The sequence below is a fragment of the Meleagris gallopavo genome, chromosome 1 (genome assembly GCF_905368555.1).
Source record: "Meleagris gallopavo chromosome 1, MGAL_WU_HG_1.1, whole genome shotgun sequence".
Classification (NCBI taxonomy): domain Eukaryota; kingdom Metazoa; phylum Chordata; class Aves; order Galliformes; family Phasianidae; genus Meleagris; species Meleagris gallopavo.
In genome coordinates this window covers 36,831,705-36,840,189 of record NC_139404.1, presented here as the reverse complement: position 1 = coordinate 36,840,189, position 8,485 = coordinate 36,831,705, and positions in this window count along the sequence as shown.

The window sequence follows — 8,485 nt, the reverse complement described above, 5'->3', positions numbered from 1 at the left end:
CACAGCATCCTGGGGTATGAATGTTACAATAAGCAATCGTGTGCAAGCCTCCAAGAGGACACAGTGCAATCAAAGGGAAACACAAGGAGGATCCATACTGTCCCTGAGCGCTGGAGCAGTTGGTGACTGCTGACCTACAGGAAAGTGCATAATTCCTCAAATCTACCTTGCAGTTTTATAATGTTTAACACACTCTGCTTTCTCTGTTCAAATATTCCCTGATTAATGTTCTTCTTTCTAATTTATGTGTCCACTCAGTGATTCTCAATTTCTTTACATCTTTATGTTTTGCTCTGAATGAGAGCCAAAGGAGGATAAGCATATCTTTCTAATGGTGAAAATCGAGCAGGTTTTCATATTCTGGACTTTTAAAGAAGTAAACACTTGGTTTATACCCATCCATTTGTAGAACATTATTGCAACATCTTACAGTGATGAGAATGTTTTAATTTTGGAGGGATTTTTAGGTAAAGTAACATACATCTCAGTGGATGAGAACAGGAGAAAGTAAAATGCTCTCAGTTTGGAAAAGAAGAGAAAGAAAAAAAGATTATTGGTTTACAGTTAGGAAATAGAACACAACATGGTCAGAATATGCAGCAAAAGAAAAAAAAATGTTAGAGCACTGTGAGAAGACAACTGCAACATTCTTTAAAAATCGTTTGCTGTTCCAAGAAAACCTGCAATGCATTTATTTGCCCTGATTTCTGGAGCAGAAACTGCCAGGTAAGTTGGGTCAGATTCTTCTGCCATTACTAACACTGCCTAAGTCTGAGTTTAAACAGCCTTTGGGCATTTAAAGAATGACATTTGCTGGCTAAAAATCAATTCTCATCAAGATCACCTTGGCTTATATACTGGCATCAGTATTTTGAGGGTTGGAGGAATTTTTGAGAATTTAAGTGAAAGAATGGAGGAAAAGGTAGCAGAGTAGGGGCTCAAAAGTCCAGCAGGGAAATAGCTGCTTTTCCTTGTTCACTAAGTATTACTGAACTACAAGAGAAATAATGAAACCAAAGGAGACCTGAAGGGAAGCTTATGGTTAAGAAACATGTATGATTTCTGTCCACTGAGAACCAATTTAGGTGAAGTTTTAGGCTGAATTTTATTTGCTGAATGCTGGTCTCTAATTATCTGAAAAAATAAAAATAAAAATCAAAGCTCATCTACTGGAGATGCTGTGGGAGGGATGAATACACTTCCTCACTCAAGGAAGGTGGAGAAGCAGCAGGAGGAAGTGGTGGAATAATACAGCTGACCTCACACCCCATACAACATAGTCCTGATTTCAAGGGAGGTTCTCATCATCACACCAAGCTCTTTCTTTACCACGAGGTCAGATGACAGAGGCCTTTGCAAAGGTAGAGAGATAGATAGAAAGCAGAATTGGAGGGGTTGCTGAAGTTTTCAGTCTCCATGATAAACAGAGTCAAAGATTTCTTGGCCAACATCAGATTCTGATTAAAATAAAAAATAAAATTTTTGAATCAACTTGCAATCTCATGTATCACAATCACCAGGGGAGGAAATGGTCACCATCCTGGCTCTTCATTCAGGTACAAAAGTTGTTAAAATGCAAGCTACAGTGTGAGATATCACATATGATTATTATGATATAACTATGTTCATACATTTTCCTGTAGATGAAATGACTTTGTCAGTGGTTCCACTTTAAGAAATTACAGTGGGTAATGTTCCCATGGTTACGGGGAGGTAGCAACTACAGAGAGAGTTGATTTCTATAAAAAAAGCAAAAAGCACTGCAAGTGAAACAGTCTGCTTAAAAGTTACTTTGCACTACAATTTTTACCCGTTATCTTGATGCTGAAGATTTTGCATCTAATTGGGTACAAAGTGTCTAATTAAATATTATAGATGAGTTTAAACTGGTTTTCTCAGCTTTTATCATTTCACTGATAAAGCGCTGAGATTTGAGATGTGTCAAAAACATCCATAAGATTTTAGAACGGCATAGGACAGACTGATCTTAAGTGGGGTCAGAAGGAATAGCTAAAAATAATATTCACTGCATGTTGCTGTCTGTAATGATATCATCTGATCCAGATTTGAGGTGCATTTTGAATACTGACCTATTATAACACATGTTCACTGACCTACTATAATCCATGTGATACTTTTTTTCTTTTTTTTTCTTCTTTTTTTTCCTTTTCCTTTCCTTTCCTTTCCTTTCCTTTCCTTTCCTTTCCTTTCCTTTCCTTTCCTTTCCTTTCCTTTCCTTTCCTTTCCTTTCCTTTCCTTTCCTTTCCTTTCCTTTCCTTTCCTTTCCTTTCCTTTCCTTTCCTTTCCTTTCCTTTCCTTTCCTTTCCTTTCCTTTCCTTTCCTTTCCTTGCCTTGCCTTGCCTTGCCTTGCCTTGCCTTGCCTTGCCTTGCCTTGCCTTGCCTTGCCTTGCCTTGCCTTGCCTTTGCCTTTCCTTGCCTTGCCTTGCCTTGCCTTTCCTTTGCCTTTCCTTGCCTTTCCTTGCCTTTCCTTGCCTTTCCTTTCCTTTCCTTTCCTTTTCTTTTCTTTTCCTTTTCTTTTCTTTTCTTTTCTTTTCCCTTATCTATCACTCTTTTATTTTTTTTTCATATAGGAGGTAAAAGGAAACTTGAAAAAAATTATATTTGGAAAGTTGCTTTTCTTTTGAAAACTTAAAATCAAACAATCATGAATGTAATTTTAGTGGTTTAAGCAAGGACATGTTGCAAAGTAATGAAAAGTATTACCTGTCTGAGATGACAATGTCTTGTCAGTCTGATTGATACATTCTGTTTCTGTAAACCAAATAAGGAATAGATTTCATCAAATTTTCAAAATTTTAACTGTTTTATCAGCACTAAAAATATTTCAAAATAAAAATGTAGAAGTCTTGTTTATTTCACTGAAATCTGTTGTGTCATTGTCATGATAATTTTACTTCAAAGAAGTTTACAATGACAAAAAAAGCTTTTGTTATGGATAGTTAAAGTAACCCAAGTGTCAAGGTGGGCCAAAAATTATGTTTTATGTACTTTCTATGGGGGTTACAAATAAAAGCATCTTTATGATCATGAAGTTTGGTTCTTGTTACACAGTGTAAGGCATGAAAAATGTTGTCTATTCATTTCTGCATCACATATCAAACTTCCGCTAGAACTGCAATTTATATTTTAGTAGTATACTCAGTTTTGATTTGAAAAGAAAAAAATATAGATAAAAAGTCTATTTTTATATTCTTTTTTTTTTTTTTTTTCCCCCTGCTAACACTGATCCTTTTCTTTCTGTAGTCTTTTATGTTCTGTTTTTTACTCTGTTCACTTCTTCACCCCCACTGGATTATTTCTTTTTATTCTCTATTCACTTGCCTAGTAGAGGAAAACAACAATGAAGCAAAATAGAACAAATCACTCTTCAAGGGACTGAAAATCCAAAGTTGTAGTATTCAAGACGAAATATCAAAACGATGATATTTGAGTAGGTGTCACAATTAGACAGAAGTTACTTTTTCTAGTTTAGAAAGGCTGATCTCAAAATTCTAAATTCTCAAATTTATTTATTTCAGCTGGGATAGAATTTTTCTCTTCAGAGTGTCAGGTATGATGCTATGTTCTGGTTCTAGGAGAAAAACAGTATCAATAACACACCAGTGTTTATAGCTGCTGCTAAGGAGTGCTGTACAGAGCCAAGCCCATATGCAATGAGAGTCCCACAGATCTGAGAGGGAATAGAATTAGGACAGCTGACTTAAGCCAAAAGGACATTCCATACCATGTGGCATCATGCAAAAGGAGTTTTGAAGGGGTGGGAGCACTTCTTTCTCTCTTCCACTGCTCAGGGTCTAGCTGGGCTTCAGCTAGATTGCTCGTGCATCACTTGTTATATACATTCACATATATAATAATAGCTATTTTCCTTTTCTCTATTTTAGTAAATAGTTTTATCTCAACCCAAGAGTTCTACTGTTTTTTTTTTATTCTCTTCTCCATCCCACTGGAAAGGAGAGGAGTGACTGAATGACTGTGTGGTGCCCAGCCACTTGTCGGGTTAAACCACAACAACAGATGACAAGCAGTATGTGCTGCATGTTCTCAACATCTACGGCTGACTGTTCTCAGAGAGCACAGTGACTTCATTCTTGGGCTTGGGCTACGCAGCTGCATTTCTCATTTTGAGTAATTATTTTTGATTCACGTATGTATTTGCTCTGCCATTCAAAGCAAACAACTGGATGACTTCTACTACAGATATTGACAATTGGACAGATGGTAAAATGTTAAAACATGATGTGCAAAATCTTGTCTCTGACTCACACATTCTCATAAAATGTGAGTGTTAGAGAACACTCATCAGTGCAACAAAGCTCACTCCTCAGGCTTTTGCAGATGACAAGAGAAGAAAATCTACACAGAATCCACATGACAACACACTTATGCAAATGCACTAATTATGGCTTTGGAATTCAAAGAAGTTCACTTGAACTCTCTTACAAATTTTCTGGCTTTTTTATTTTGGTCTGAAGAAGCTGTATTTTATCAGTTTCAGAAAATGTCCTGGGGCACATCTGACAGCAAAATATTGTCTGTTAAATGACAAGTAAGATTATTTTTATTTTGTAGAACACTGAAATAATTAATGGGACAGATTCTGCCATTCTTTCATATACATCCATTGGACTATTCAGAAAGAAAATTTTATTACAGAGGACCTATAGGAACGACAAGATCCTAATGAACAGACTGACCTTAATTCACTCTTCTTTCTTATAGCAGTAGGTCACCTCTCAAACTGGTGCAAACTAGAATAATTTCACTAGTTTCAGTAAAAAAAAGTATAGTTATATAACAACTACAGAACCCAGAGAGGGAATTAAAAAAAAATAATGCAGAAGGGAGAAAAGAAGGCAAAATCTGTTCCTATGTTAATGACTTATGATCAAAGGTGTTCTGATGTTTGAAGAAAACAGGAAAGAGACATCAAGATTTTAAATATATCTTATGTACTGCACTTATTCTGCACTGGTACGAATGTCAGCACAGGTGGATGAATTCAAAAACTTCTCTTAGCTATACACTAATCATGATACTTTTGGAAAGAAAGAAAGAGCAAAATGGCCATGACTGAGAGTTTGATACTCAGCATAGAAGGAGCAGTGGGAGAATCCCCACACTCTTAACAAATTCCCCAATGAGGGGATTCTCCCAGTGAGGTGGGATAAGAAATTCTTCTCACTGGAAAGAAGGAGTAAGAATATATTATTACTCAAAAACATCAGCCAAAGGAATAGTTCCTGAACTGAACTGGTTTCAAAAAGGAAACTGAAAGGGTCAATAAAGGGTCAGTTTCTCAAATAAGAGTTCAACTTGAGCATAGTGAGCTTTCTATAAAAGAATAGGCACTTTGGTGTGCCAGTTTGAATTTTTTTTCATAATACAAAGATAATGTACACAAAGAAGAAACAAGATGTTCCCTGCCTTTTCCTTCTACAAGAAACACTCTTGCTAAACATGATTTTCTGTTTTTTCATGCATTCTGAAAAAAAATATGAAGAAGGTAAAAAGAAATACAAAACCCTGTCAGAGTTGAAAATGCTCCAAACCCAAGACTGGTTATTGCACTTCTTCACCTGCCATCCATTAATATTTAATCTGCACATGGATAAAATGTCAGCTGAGCTGTCCAGAAACATCTGGATGTTATGATACCTAACAAATCTAATAGGCACAGCTAATGAGCCCAAAGACGGGGAATGCATTATGTGATTGCTGTTGCAGCCTTCACTCAATGAATATAAATAGGCTTTCGTTGATCTTTTGTCCTACTAGAATGTAATCCAGTTTATTGAACTGGTGAATTGCATTAACCATTTTGACATTATTTCCTTATAAATCTAACATGGTGTCCTTGTTCTGTTCTTCATCTGTACATAGCACTAACCAAAAGGAAAGGACAAAATCTCACAGCAGGGAAGGGTTCCAAACCACTGATGGATGTTGATTTAAATGGGAAATGTTTTTTACAGCTTCAAGAGAGCACCACATATCTGGAGAAAAGAGCTGGGGAGGAGGTTGGAGTAATGCATTATAAAGGACATATTTCATACTCAGAAGGACAAGCATTATAGACTTAAAGCACAAGTAAGTGAAGGTTTGTGAGAACTCAAGAGGGGCTTGTATGTCTAAAGGATTGCCTACTTTTCACACATATAGCAGTTTATTTCATATTTGCAAGCCTTCTTGCACAATCTAAAGTCAGCATGGGTACTGTAATGTAGTTAAGAATTGTTTTTAATTAGAAAGGTTATTTTACTGTTCCACTTTAAAACACCTTCAAAACATTTCTTAAGCTAGCAGCCATAAACATGGTAATAAAATTACCAAAGGTGGGGCTGCACATTTAACTGTTTCTGCTGTTTCTGTGCAAGTAACATAGTGCATAAATCACCATATGATCAGAAAACATCAGCTAAAAAAAAAAAGGGAACAAAAATTCAATTACTTGATTTTTGTAGGTATATGAAGAAAAGGTTTTGTTGGATTACAGCTTACCTGACTAAATTTAAATGTTCTTGCCTTTCTACTGCATATTTACCCAGGAGATTAAATATTCATAGCTCACACATAGACACCAGTGCCACAAACAGCCAGTCTCAGTCTATGTTCACTTAGTTTGTTGTTTGCTTGCAGACATGCATACATATATCTATATAGGCATATTTGGTCACACACGCAGATATGGACATGCTTGTCATGTATCAATTACATTTTTTTGCACAATCATTTATTTACATGTCTTGTGATGTGTAGAAGAAAGGGCTGAAAAGATGCAGTTGTACATGGAAGACAAAACATGAACTTAGTATCTCTTATTTCTTCTTCATTTATTCCCCTATGGACACTGTTATGTGAAATGCACAATTAACTGCATGTGCAGTCTCACTATTGTTTATTGCACATACTAGTATAAATACAGAATAAGTGTTTTGACTACCTGGATTTATAATACTCATAAACCATATACAGATATGTATATTTTTAAATTGATCACTTATGAATCTGAAAACTTGGGCATAAAATCTTTCTGGTGTTAAACACTCAGGATGTTTCACAGGCAGGTTTGATTCCTCCTTCTGCTTTTACTCTTATACTTACCTATGACTCCCTTCTATTTTAAAACCATATCTATATTTTCAGTTGATAACCACAAAATGGGACATTGCAGAATTGTTATCCAGTATGTCTGAAACACAGAGACCAAAAATCTCCCTAAGACACCTCTGAAAGAAGGAAGTGCCTCATTCTATACAGCTGACTCCAGCTAAATCCTGGCTAAACCCATACTGTAATTTTTTTCCACAGTGATTGTTCTTCCAGCTCTACAGGCTATTCAGCTAAATGAATATCAGATACAAGATTTTCATGATTTCCTAAGCTCACCATTGATGGTGAGACCGTGCTTCTGAGAGACTGTTAAAGATTGTAGTTAAGAAAGATCTATGGAAAGAAGAGTTAGCAAGGAAATGGTAGTCATGAAATGAATTTATAACCTTAACTAAGCTCTCCCAAGAGACTGTTTACAGTGATGAATGGATAATGAAATCATAGCTGATTTATTTCAGCTATGAAAATACTGAATTTTTGATGAGAAAATCTTTTTGCCTTTACTGCATTTAATTTATTTTATTTTATTTTTTGAAAATAAAACAAAGCAAAACAAACAAACAAAGAAATAGACAAAAAACGACCCTGACACCAGTACCTGTTTCTTTGTTTCTGGGTTTTCAATTTGTAGAAAAGAAAAAAGAAAAAAAGTATCATTTGGCTTGAAACCTAAGTTCCTGTTAAAATAAAAGACAGTTTTGATGAAAAATAATCACCCTCGGTTTTAGTATTGTTGCAGTTTTCCATACAAATGTCAATATGGATGGTAGAAAATATTTATACTTTTACTCTTATAAAGGCCAGATTGAGCTTTCCAAATGTGTAGGCAGCATCTCAGATAGATACACAGAAACTTCCTGATTTTGGTCATTTCGTTTGTACCTATTTAATGTTGCTATGTATCCTGAAGACTATGAAAGACTGATAGTACAGCTAATGTACAGCTTCAGGATGGATGGATCCATGCATCAGAGAGGAGACACAAAGGACGCACAAGGCTGCTGTGGTAAGGAAAGCGATGTGGCTCAGAGGAGAAGTAGAAGACTGCTCGTCTTTCAAATAACCTGAGAAGAGGAATCTATAATTAGAAACCAAATAAGCATTCTCATAATCTCGTTTTGAAAATAGAAAAATAACATTTTCTACTATTTTTTTTGTGAAGCATCTATCCTGAAATTAATTAGACTTTGGGTATTGCAATACATACTGATGTTTCTGGCAGCATCATGTCTGCTGTACAGACAAATATTAAAGGATAATAATGGTTTATTAAAAAAAATAAAGATGAGAATAATGAATAGCTAAAGCATAAAACAGAACATACATTTAATACATACATTTGATAGACCTC